A 12,076-nucleotide genomic window follows, 5' to 3' on the forward strand; every position below is an offset into this window, starting at 1 on the left:
GCTATTGACATAGCTCTTCATCATGCAATATTGTGCATAATAAACTCCTAATTCTGCTCATTAAGTCATTATGGATTTTTTCTGAAATTATCATACTTTTCTATATCACAAAAACATTTTATTACAGTCATATACTGCATTATCTCATCAAGTCTTTATGAGTTTTTTCTGAAATTATACTTTTCTATATCACAAAAACATTTTATTACAGTCTTATATTACTACTTGTTTAGCCATTGCTTAATTATGGGCATTTTTTCAAGTTTTGGCTACACAAAAAGAGTTACTATCAATATTAATGTACAAATTGGTTCTTTTCTCTTTTAAAAATCTCTTTGAATTACAGACTTAATCCTGCCATCACTGTATCAAAGAGTATGCACAGTTTTATGACCATTTGCATGGAGTTCCAAATTGTTTTTCAGAATGGTTGGAATCAGTTCATGATTTCATCAACAATGTGTTAATGTTCCAATTTTTATCTCATATAAGCCAGTCTGGTAGACATGAGATATTGTTTTAATTTACATTTCTCTAATCAATAGTAATTGAAACCATTTTTGTATGACTGTACACAGCTTTGATTTCTTCATCTGAAAATTGCCTATTAATATCTTTTAATCCTTTATCAATTGAGGAATGACATCTTTTCATAAAAATAGTTTCTGCTTTCTGTATATTTAAGAAATGAAGTCTTTTTTTTCAGATTACCAGCTATAAAAATTGTTTCACAGTTTTCTTCTTTTGTTATATTTTTGGTTGCATTGGCTTTGTTTCAGTAACTTTAAAATTTTATATAATGAAATTATCTATTTGACATTTTATAATGCTCTCTATATCTTGTTTGGTCCAAAATTCTTCTCTTCTCCATAAATCTGACAAATTAATCCATATTATCCTCATTTGCTTATATCACCCTTTTTGTATATATTATGCATCCATTTTGACTTTAAGTTAACATACAATGAGTGATGTTGATCTATATCTTGTTTTGTCATTGTTTTCCACTTTCCAAGGAGTTTTGGTCCCCAGGACCTGTATTTTATCAAATTTTTCAAAATTTATCAAATATTATCAAATATTAGATTACTATGGTCATTTAGTTCCATGTATTATGTATCTAAACTATTCTACTATTCTAATCAATGTATCTAAACTATCCATACTCTATTCCTTAGGCTGTACCAGGTAGTTTTGATTATTACTGTTTGTAATATATTTTGAGAATTGGTATTGCTAGGTCAACTTTCTTTCTATTTTTTCACTGATTCCCTTGTTTTTCAAGATGAATTTTGTGATTGTTTTTCTAGTTCTATGAAATAATTTCAGTAATTTGCATAGTATAGTACAGAATAGGTAGATTAATTCAGGCAGAATTGTTGTTTTTATTATATTGACTGTCTATGCATAAGCAATCAATATTTCTTTAACTGAATAGATTTAATCTTACTGATTTGAGACATGTTTTGTCATTTGTTTATATAATTCTTGGGTTTGTCTTGACAGGAAGATTTACAGGTATTCAATATTGTTTATAATTACTTTAAAAGCAATGTCTATTTCTTGCTGTTGTAAATTGTTAGTAATATATAAAAATATTGATGATTTATGCGGGTTTGTTTTGTATCTTGTATCTTGTCTAAAATGGTTAATTATTTCAAGTAATTTGATCTCTAGAATTCTCAAAGTATACTATCTTATCATCTGAAAATGGTGATAGCTTTCTTTCCTCATTACAATTCTATTTACTTGCTTTTTCTTCTCATTGTTGTAAACTGGGATTATTAATACAATATTGAATAACAATGATGATAATGGGCATCCAGACTATATCCCAACATCATATTAAGAAGACTTCGAGCTTATTCCTGTTACAAATAATGTTTGCCATTACTGATTAGAGAAATGCAAATTAAAGATCTCTGAGCTACCAACTCACACCTCTCAGATTGGCCAATATGACCAGAAAGAACAATGATCCAATGTTGGAAGGGATGTGGGAAATTTGGGACACTAATACATTGTTGGTGGAGCTGTGAACTCATCCATTCTTTCTGGAGAACAATTTGTAATTACACCCAAAGGGCAATAAAAATGGGCATACCCTTTGATCCAGCAGTACCACTACTGGCTATATACCCTGAAGAGATTACGAAAAAGGGTGAAAATATCACTTGTACAGCAACTCCATTTATGGTGGCAAAGAATTGGAAATTGAGTGAATATGCATCAATTGTGGAATGACTGAACAAATTGTGGTATATATCTAAGTTATGGAACACTATTGTTCTATTAGAAATCAGGAGGGATGGGAATTCAAGGAAGCATGAATTGATGCTGAGTGAGATGAGCAGAAGCAGAAGAGCATTGTACACTATAACAGCAACATGGGGTTGATAATCAACCTTAATGGACTTACTCATTTCATAAGTGCAAAAATCAGGGACAATTTTAGGTTATCTGTGATGGAGAATACCATCTGTATCCAAAGAAAGAATTGTGGAGTTTAAACAAAGACAAAGACTATTACCTTAATATAAAAAAAGTTATGTATTATGTAATTTTGCTATCTCTTTTATTTTTTTCCATAACAATATGATTTTTCTCTCAGCACATTCAGTTTTGATCATTGTGTAGTATGAAAACAATGTAAAGACTATCAGACTGCCTTCTGTGGGGGGTGTGGGAGGGAAGCAAGGTTGGAGGGAAAATTGTGAAATTAAAAAAATTAAAAATTTAAGGAATAAAACAACAAATAATGCTTTCTTGTGGTTTCAGCATGATACTGGTGGAATCCCACTGGTGGAATGGGTGGAAGAGAACAATTTATTCCATCAGTCAAGAAATCATCTGAAGCAGGTTCTGTGGAGCACTTAGAGCTTGGTTAGACATCAAAGACACCAAGGTCATCCACTGCATTTAAAGCCATCACCAGTTGTCCTGACTGTCTTGCTATGCTGCATCATGACGGCTTTGGAAGAGAGAATGAGGCAAACGACTTCATGCAGCTCTACATCACTTAGATCCAATTTATTCATGCAACAAGACATCACTCATAACCATTCTTCAAAATCCTGTGATGGGAGAGGGAATGCCAGCCGCTGCTCCGCCGCCGCCATGGGGGCCCCACTGCTGTGGCTGCTGGCAGCCGTGCTGCTCTCCGTTCCGGCCGCCTCCACCACGGGAAGCAAAATTTGGATGGTCATAGATGTTTCTGACCATAAAACACTCCTGACCTATAAATTGAATCGAAATTCAACACAAATTCAGGGTCATCGTTGGCTGAAGGGTGACAAGGTGTTGCAAGAGGATTCGTCGAGTAGTCCAGAAATATGATATGAGGTTATGTCAGATGACAAAACCGGGGAATATCAGTGTGTCTTTCTTCCAGAAGTTGTTGGAAAGGCTGACGTACAAGTCAAAGGGCCCCCAAAGATTGTGGTGAGCAGGAAGTCTGAACATGGGAATGACGGAGACACGATAGTTCTTGCATGTGAGAATAGCTCATATCCTCCTGTCGATCATTGGAATTGTTCTAAACTATCCGAACCTAGAAGTTATAGGAACATTTTAAATGGTAGTGAAGGGAGGATCATCATAATTGAGACCCCTGAAAAAACAGAGCTGCACATTCAAGCTGCGGATTTAGAGACGGATCCTGGAAAATACATCTGCAACGGCACCAACTCTAAGGGCTCTGATTCTGCTGTAATCACCTTGAAAGTCTGTAGCCGCCTGGCTGCGCTCTGGCCCTTCCTAGGCATCATGGCAGAGGTGCTGATCCTTGTCACTGTCATCTTCATCTATGAGAAGAAGAGAAAGCCTGATGAAATCACAGAAGCTGAACCCCCACGTGATGAGGATGGTGGATCTGCCCCCACTGAAAAGCAGCTTGTCTCAGAATGACAAAGATAGACAAAATGTTCGTCAGAGAAATGCCAATTGAGCAAAGAAGGTGACTTCTGATGAAGCTCTCACCTGGATGGATATGTGTGTGTCTGTGTGTGTGTATGTCTGTGTGTCTGTATATTTCTTTACAATGTAGCATGGAGTAAATTCCTAAAGTACCTTGCAAAATCCAAATTGTCTTCACCAAATTTTAGCAAACTAAATTGTAAATTCAAGTACTTTTGAAAATTGTTGGAGGGTGTTTTTTTTATGTTTTTTTGATTTTTTGTTTGCTTTTGTTTTCTCTATATGTAAATTTTTGTCCCTTGTCCACCAGTCAGTCTGATCTCTGGCCTCAGACCCTGGGGATGTGGGGTAATAGATTTCACGATCTACGTGCCTGTCCTTGTCTAGATTTCTGTACCCTTGTTCTGGGTGGTGCGTCACAGAATTGGGGAGAGTGTTTTCTTGGCAGGACAAGAGCTTTCTCTTTTTAGAGGCCGGTTGCCCATAAGGGAGAAGATTCCACAGCAGCTGGCCCTATGTTCTAAAAGGGGAGAGTGTGTACTATTATGTTGTCTGGGGGAGAGTCCAGTGGGTCGAAGATAATCTTCTGCCCAACTATTCCAATGAAGTGGCTTTAAAAAAATCAGTCCTGCCAACTGCCTGTCCAAAAGTGAAAGTCACAAGTATTCCTTGTTCCTTGCCTTTCTTAGCTGTTCCAAATAACCTTTTCTGTATGACATGATCCAACCTCTGTGGTTAAGAACAAGAGGCAGGCAAGCAGCTGCAAAGACCCCTCTCATGTTCCCTGAATGTTCTCACTGGCAGTGTGCCCACACCCTGAGGGGTCACCCACACCCCCCAGCTTAACAGATAGGGGCATCGTCCCATTCATTGCATATTCCAAGCCTTCACAGCCTTTCCTTCCAAAATGCCATCTTCCAGCTAGACCATGGAAGAAATGGAATCTGAAATCCAACAAAGGTGATTGTGGTGATGACGAGCTACACAGACTGATTAGTACCATTGTCATATCATTAGCTCAGTGGCACCAAACAGGCGGTAGGTGACAGGACTGTTCTGTTTGTGTAGACTAGATTTGCATATAATGTGCACAGAACCCGCAGCAAAAAAAAACCTATTCCACTTGAAATGATGGCTCCTCATCCCTCTGTGCCCCAGGAACTGGGTGACATCAGTACATGGGAGGTCTGCTGATTGCTGGTGGTCCCTTGTATTTTGAGAAACCCTGCCTGTTAACATTTCATCAATAAAGACATTTTCCATTTTAAAAAAATCCTGTGATGACAGACAAGTGACAAAGCAACAGGTATGGATACACTGGACCTATAGTCACAACCCTGCATACAAGTGGCTCAAGCCATAGGGTCATTTCCCCACAGAAAGCAGCAGTGAGATTTAGCAATCCCCTGGGTGACTGAGAAGTCCTTTTAAGGATCACACTGCTCACTGATGTGAGGAAGGGGCTAGAAAAGGTGCCCTAAAATATTGTCTGCTTATCAAACCCTGGTCTGAGCAGCAGGTAGGGATTTCACAGTTCAGTTGAGACACAAAAATATACCTACCTCATGAGTTCACCTGGATTATTTGTGCCCAACTTGTGAGTAGAGCATTCCAAGGTCTTATTGGTCTGATCAGTCATAGTATTACACAGTAATTATTATCACAGTAATTTATTTCAAGCACAGTGATGTCATTTTGGTCTTCTTCAATAAGTAAGACTAAGAACCAAACAAGCAAATTTTCATTTTAATGAAATCTTCATTTATTCCTATGCTTTTTTTTGACGCAAACTTTTTCTGAATCTATTAAGATAATTATAAGATTTTGTTTTTGACTGTGTTGGAGCTAGGGGTACAAAGAAATTTGCAGGGGTCCTTTAAGAAGATGGGGGTGCTTCTGTGTCCTCCTGCCCCTCAGGGTGGCAGTCTTTATATATATATATATATACATATATATATATATATGTATATACATATACATATATATATATGTATATGTGTTCGTGTGTATAATTTTTTTAAGCTCTGAATTGTCAACAAGATGTTTCCTACCAATAAATAAAAGACTTTGTTATTGATATGGTCAATTATGCTGATAGTTTTCCTATACCCTCAATCCTGGTATAAATCCCATGTGGTCATAATATATTGTTCTCTTGGTAAATTGGATTATTTTGCTTGCTAATACTTTCTAAAATTTTTTTAGGAATAATCATTATGAAAAGTGTTCTATAGTTCCCTTTCTTTGTTTTCATTTAGTATAGGTTTCAGCATGGCATTTGTGCCATAAAGGGAATTTGACAGGACTCCTTTGCCAACTTTTTCAAATAGCTTAGGTACTGTTGAAATTAATTGTTCTGTAAATGTTTGGTAGAGTTCACTTGAATATCTATCAAGCCCTATTATTTTTTTAGGGATATGTTAATTACTTGTTTAATTTCTTTTGGGGAAATTATTATTTTTGTAAATATTCACCCTTTCATCTAGATTGTCAGATTTATTGGCATAAACAAACCAATAGTCCCTAATTGTTGGTTTTGTTTTCTTTGGTGATGGGTTTATCCTTTTTTGATACTATTAATTTGGCTTTCTTCTTTTATTAAATAAAAGTAACTAAAGGTTTGTTTTCTTGGTTTTTTTTTAACTCAGTTCTTAGTTAATTTTTAGCTCAATTAGGTTCCTTACCTTGAATTTTATTAATCTCTCCTTTGATTTTTAGAATTTCTAACTTGATATTTAAATGTGGATTTAGATTTACTCTTTTCAAATTTATTTATTTGCATGCCCAATTCATTGACCTCTTCTTTCATTATATTATTAATGTAAGTTCCCTTAAGGGCTGCTTTGGCTGCATTCCATAAGATTTGGTTTATTGTCTCATTATTAACATTTTTATATGAAATTAGGGATTGTTTCTATGATTTGCTGTTCAATCCACTAATTCATTAGGATGAGATTATTTAGTTACAATAAGTTCTTACTTTAATTTTCCATGGCCCTTTATTTAATTTCATTATGAGCTAAAAAAAGATGCATTTAAATATTTCTGACTTTCAGCATTTGATTGAGGGGTTGTTAAACTTTAATTCATGGTCTTTTTTAATGTAGGTGTCATCTACTTGTGAGAAAAAAATGTATATTTTGAGGGGTGGAATCAAGATGGCACAGTAAAAGCAAGGTCTCCTATAAGCTGTCCCCCAACCATTCCAAATACCTTTAAATAATGGCTCTAATCAAATTCTAGAGTAGCATAACCTATGAAAAGACTGAAACAATTTTCCAGCCTAAGACAATGTGCAAGATCCAAGGGAAGGATCTGTTACATTGGGGTTAGAAAGGGCCATTAGTGCAGCCTGGACTGGTATGTACCAGCAGTCATCCAGGAACAGGCCATGGGGCACCTAGGTCCAGGTTAGTGATCATAAAGGGAATTTTACAGGACTCCCTTGCCAGCTTTTTCAAATAGTTTAGGTAGTGTTGGAATTAATTGTTCTTTAAGTTGTTCTTTAAACTGAAACCAGACCTCTCAGCCCAGAGATTGCCAAGGACAACTTGGAAGAAATAGCAGTAAAACACTGCTGTACAGAGTGAAAGTGAATCTTGGTCAAGTACAGGCCTTGGTGCATACCTGACCCTAGGAGAACAGGAGCAGGCCTGGGGGGCCACTTGACAGGAAGACACCCAGCAGCAATTTCCAGACCACTCAACCCATAGATGGTAAGGAGACTGGGGGAGATTGCAAAGATTTCGTTGCTATACCTGAGAAGTTTTGCCCATACTTGCCCATACTCAGATGCAATGTGTCCTCTATCCTGGAAGCAGAGCACCACCTTAATAAGAGTTCAAATTAAGTCTGAGGAAAGGGTAAACAATAGAAGAAAACAAAATCTGAGCACAGACAAATACTTTGGCCCTTTGGAGGATCAAAATACATACTCAGAAGATAACAAAGTCAATGTTCTTACATCAAAAAGCTCCAAGAAAAATATGAATTTATCTCATACTATGAAAAAGCTCAAAAATGATTTTAAAAATCAAGTTAGAAAATAGAGGAAATGTTGGGAAGAGAAATGAAGAGTGAGGCAGCAAAGTTATGAAAACCAAATCAGCAGCTTGGTGAATGAGATACCAAAAAATATTGAAGAAAATAACATCTTAAAAGCCAGTTTGAGTCAAATGAAATAAGCAGTCCAAAAGGCCCATGAGGAGAATGCCTTAAAAAGCAAAATTTGCCAGATGGAAAAGGAGATGCAAAAGCTCTCTGAAGAAAAGAATTACTTTAAATGTAGAATAGAGTTAATGGAAGCTGATAACTTTGTGAGAAATAAAAAAATAACAAAATCAAAATAATGAAAAACTAGAAGAAAATGTGAAATATCTCATTAGAAAGACAACTGACTTGTAAAAACAGATCCAGAGAGATAATTTAAAAATTATTGGATCACATGAAAGTCATGACCAAAAAAAATAACATATATGTCTTTTTCAAGAAATAATCCATAAAAATATGCCCTGATGTCCTAGAAGCAGAGGATAAAATAGAAATTGAAAGAATCCATCAGTCACCTTCTGAAAAAAGAACCCAAATGAAAAGTGCCAGGAAAATTATAGCCAAATTTCAGAAATTCCAAGGCAAGGAGAAAATATTTCAAGCAACAGAAAGAAATAATTCAAATATCATGGAACTAAAGTCAGGATAGCACAAGATTTAGTAGCTTCCACATTAAGGCTTCCTAGGATTTGGAATATGATTCTCTGGAAGACAAAAGAACTTGGATTACAACCAAAAATCTACTATCCAGACAAATTAAACATATTCTTTCAGGGGGAAAGATGGTAATTCAAGGTAAAGGGGGATATTCAAACTTTTTTGATGAAACATCCAGAGATAAACAGCAAGTCTGATCTTCAAGGACAGGACTCAGTTGAAGCACAGAGAAGCAAATCATGAGGGACTTAATGATGTTGAACTGCTTGTATTCCTGGATGGGACAATGATACTGATAACTCATATGAACCTTCTCATTTATTAGGGCAGTTATAAGGAGCATATATAGACAAGGCACAGGAGAGAGGTGAATTTGAAGGTGCAAAATAATAAAAAGATGGATTTAATGGGAGAGAAACAAATGTACTGGGAGAAAGGGAATGGAGAAGTAGAATGCAGTAAGTTAAATCACATAAAAGGGGCAAGAAAAAACTTTTTCAGTGGACTGGAAAAGGGGAAAGGTGAGAGGGAGTGAGTGAGCTTTACTCTCATCAGAAGTGGCTCAGACAGGGAATAACATGCACACTCAATTAGGTATAGAAATCTATCTTACTCTATAGGAAAATAGGAGATGAAGGGAATGTGAGAAATACACAGAGGGAGGGGGGGATTAAATGATAGAAGAAAGGGGAGCCCATGGGAGAGGTTCATCAGATACAACACACTTTTGAGCAGGGTCAGAATGAAAGTGGAGAGAGAATAGAAAGAATGAGGGGAGGGGGGAATGATTTTTTTCTTCATTCTTGGAGAAGACAACATCAGGGAGGAGATGCCATGACAAGCACATGAATTGGATTTGAGTTGGGGGCTTGGGGGGGGTTAAGGGCTGTGCCTAGTCTTCAACTTATTCTCTCCATCAAAGTCAACTGTGTCCAGTGGTCAGATATGAATCAGAATAACTGGAGATGTCCTTAGATGTGAGGCAATCAGGGTTAAGTGACTTCCTCATGGTCATACTGTGAGTTAATGGCAAGAGTCTGCAGTCAAACTTGAACTCCTACCCTCTTGATTTCAAGGCCATTGTTCTTTCCACTGTGTCACCTAGTTGGAGGTAAATACAGCTAGAAATAGAAACTGTTGGAAAAAAATAGTGAAACAATATCTCCAATGGACTTATTTTTTTATTGTTGTTTTACTTTTCCAAATACATGTTATGAAATTTTTTTAACTTCAACCATATGCTGATGCATTTTTCTAAGTTATGAAATTTCCTTTCATCCTCCCTTCCAACCCCCCCTCCCCTCAGCAATGAACAGTCAGGTTAATATTCTACATATATATTTGTGTTAAGAATGTTTCCACATTAGCCATTTGGGGTATGAGGAATTAGTATTAAGGGAAAGAAATACGTGAGACATTTTGATAAAAAGTGAATGCGTTGTTCCTCATATTCTGAAGTTTTTTCATTTTTGTTTTGTTTTCTTTTATTTTTCTTCCTCCAGATGGGGACAGCACTGTCCATAACTGGGCTATAAGGTTGTCCTAGGTCTCTGAACTGCTGAGAGGAACTACATCCATCAGGGTTGATCATCTCACAATGTTATTGGTAATGTATACATAGTTCTCTTGGTTCTTCTCCCTTTGCTCAGCATCAGATCCTATAATTCTTTCCATGTTTCTCTAAAGTCTATTTATGGTTTCTTATAGATCTATAGTAATCCATAATATTTATGTACCATAGCTTATTTTTTTTCGATTTTTCAAAGCAATGGGGTTAAGTGGCTTGCCCAAGGCCACATGGCTAGGTAATTATTAAATGTCTGAGGTCGGATTTGAACCCAGATACTCCTGACTCCAAGGCCAGTGCTCTATTCACTGTGCCACCTAGCCACCCCTATAGTTTCTTTAATTTATAGGAATTTCATCAATTTCTAATTCTTTGCCACTACAAAAAAGAACTCCTGTGAATATTTTAGAACGTGGGACTTTTCCCATTTTTTTTATGATTTCTTCTGGGTATAGGTCTAGAATTAGAATTGCTAGGTCAACGGGTATGATCAGTTTTAGCATTCTTTGGGCATAGTTCCATAATGCTCCCCAGAATGGTTGAATCACTTCACACAATTCCATCAGCAATGTAGTAATGTCCCAATCTCCCCACAATGACTCCAACATTGACCATTTTCCCTTTTGGTCATCTTAGTACTTGGAATTCTTTTAATTTGCACTAATGAATAATGATTTGGATCATTTTTTTTATTTGATTATTTAGGACTTAAATTTCTTCATTTGAAAACTGTCTTCATATTCCTTTAATCATTTATCAGTTGGGGAATGACTTGCAACCTTATATATTTGACACAGTTTTCTACATATTTTAAGATTTTTTTTGAAAGGCAATGGGGTTAAGTGGCTTGCCCAAGGCCACACAGCTAGGTAATTAGTATCTGAGGCTGGATTTGACTCCAGGGTTGGTGCTCTATCCACTGCACCACCTAACTGCCCCTTTATATATTTTAGAAATGAGACCTTTATCAGAACTTCCAGCTGTGAAGACTGTTTCCCAGATTTCTCCTTTCCCTCTAATTTTGGCAGTATTGATTTTATTTGAGCAAAATCTTTTTATTCAATGTAGTAAAAATCACTTATTTTACAGTTGATAATGTACTCTATTTATCATTTAGTCATAAATGTATCCCCTTTCCATAGGTCAGATAGATAGAATAATTCTTGGTTTATTAGTTAATCTTTGTTGTCACCCTTTATGTTTAATGCTGTATCCACTTTGATCTTATTTTGGTAAAAGTTTTTAGATGTGAGTCTATGCCTAGTTCTTGACAAACTATTTTCTAGTTTTCCCAATAATTTTTGTGGGATAGTGAGTTCTTATCCCAGAAGCTAATGTCTTTGGGTTTGTCAAACAATAAATTACTGTAGTCATTTACTAACGCTTCTTTTGAACCTATCCTAAACTATTACTATGTTTTTAATGTGTACCAGGCAGTTATTATGACTGCTGCTTCATAGTATAATTTTAGATATTTAAGAGCTAAGCCACCTTCCTTTATATTTTTTTCATCAGTTCCCTTGTTATTCTTGACCTTTTGTTGCTCCAGATGATTTTTGTTACCATTTTTTTCTGGTTCCACAAAATAATTACTTGGGTAGTTTGATTGGTATGGCATTGAATAAGAAATTTAATTTAGGTAGAATTGACATTTTTATTATATTAGCTAGACCTAACCATTAACAATTTATATTTTTCCAATTATTTCGGTGAGAAGTGTTTTATAATTGTGTTCATATGGTTTCTGGGTTTGGTTTGGGAGGTAAATTCCCAAGTATTTAATGTTGTCTACAGTTACTTTAAATGGAATTTCTCTTTCTATCTGTTGCTCTTGTGTTTTGCTATTCATATATAAAAATGCTGTTGACTTATGTGGGTTTATTATAT

At 35.9% G+C, this 12,076-nt stretch overlaps 1 pseudogene; it reads left to right on the forward strand.

The window, feature by feature from the left end:
- The first annotated feature begins 3,117 nt into the window (after positions 1 to 3,117).
- On the forward strand, positions 3,118 to 4,144 carry LOC141519274 (basigin pseudogene; annotated as a pseudogene).
- Positions 4,145 to 12,076: the final 7,932 nt, after the last annotated feature.

This window comes from Macrotis lagotis, chromosome 1 (assembly GCF_037893015.1).
Source record: "Macrotis lagotis isolate mMagLag1 chromosome 1, bilby.v1.9.chrom.fasta, whole genome shotgun sequence".
NCBI lineage: Eukaryota > Metazoa > Chordata > Mammalia > Peramelemorphia > Peramelidae > Macrotis > Macrotis lagotis.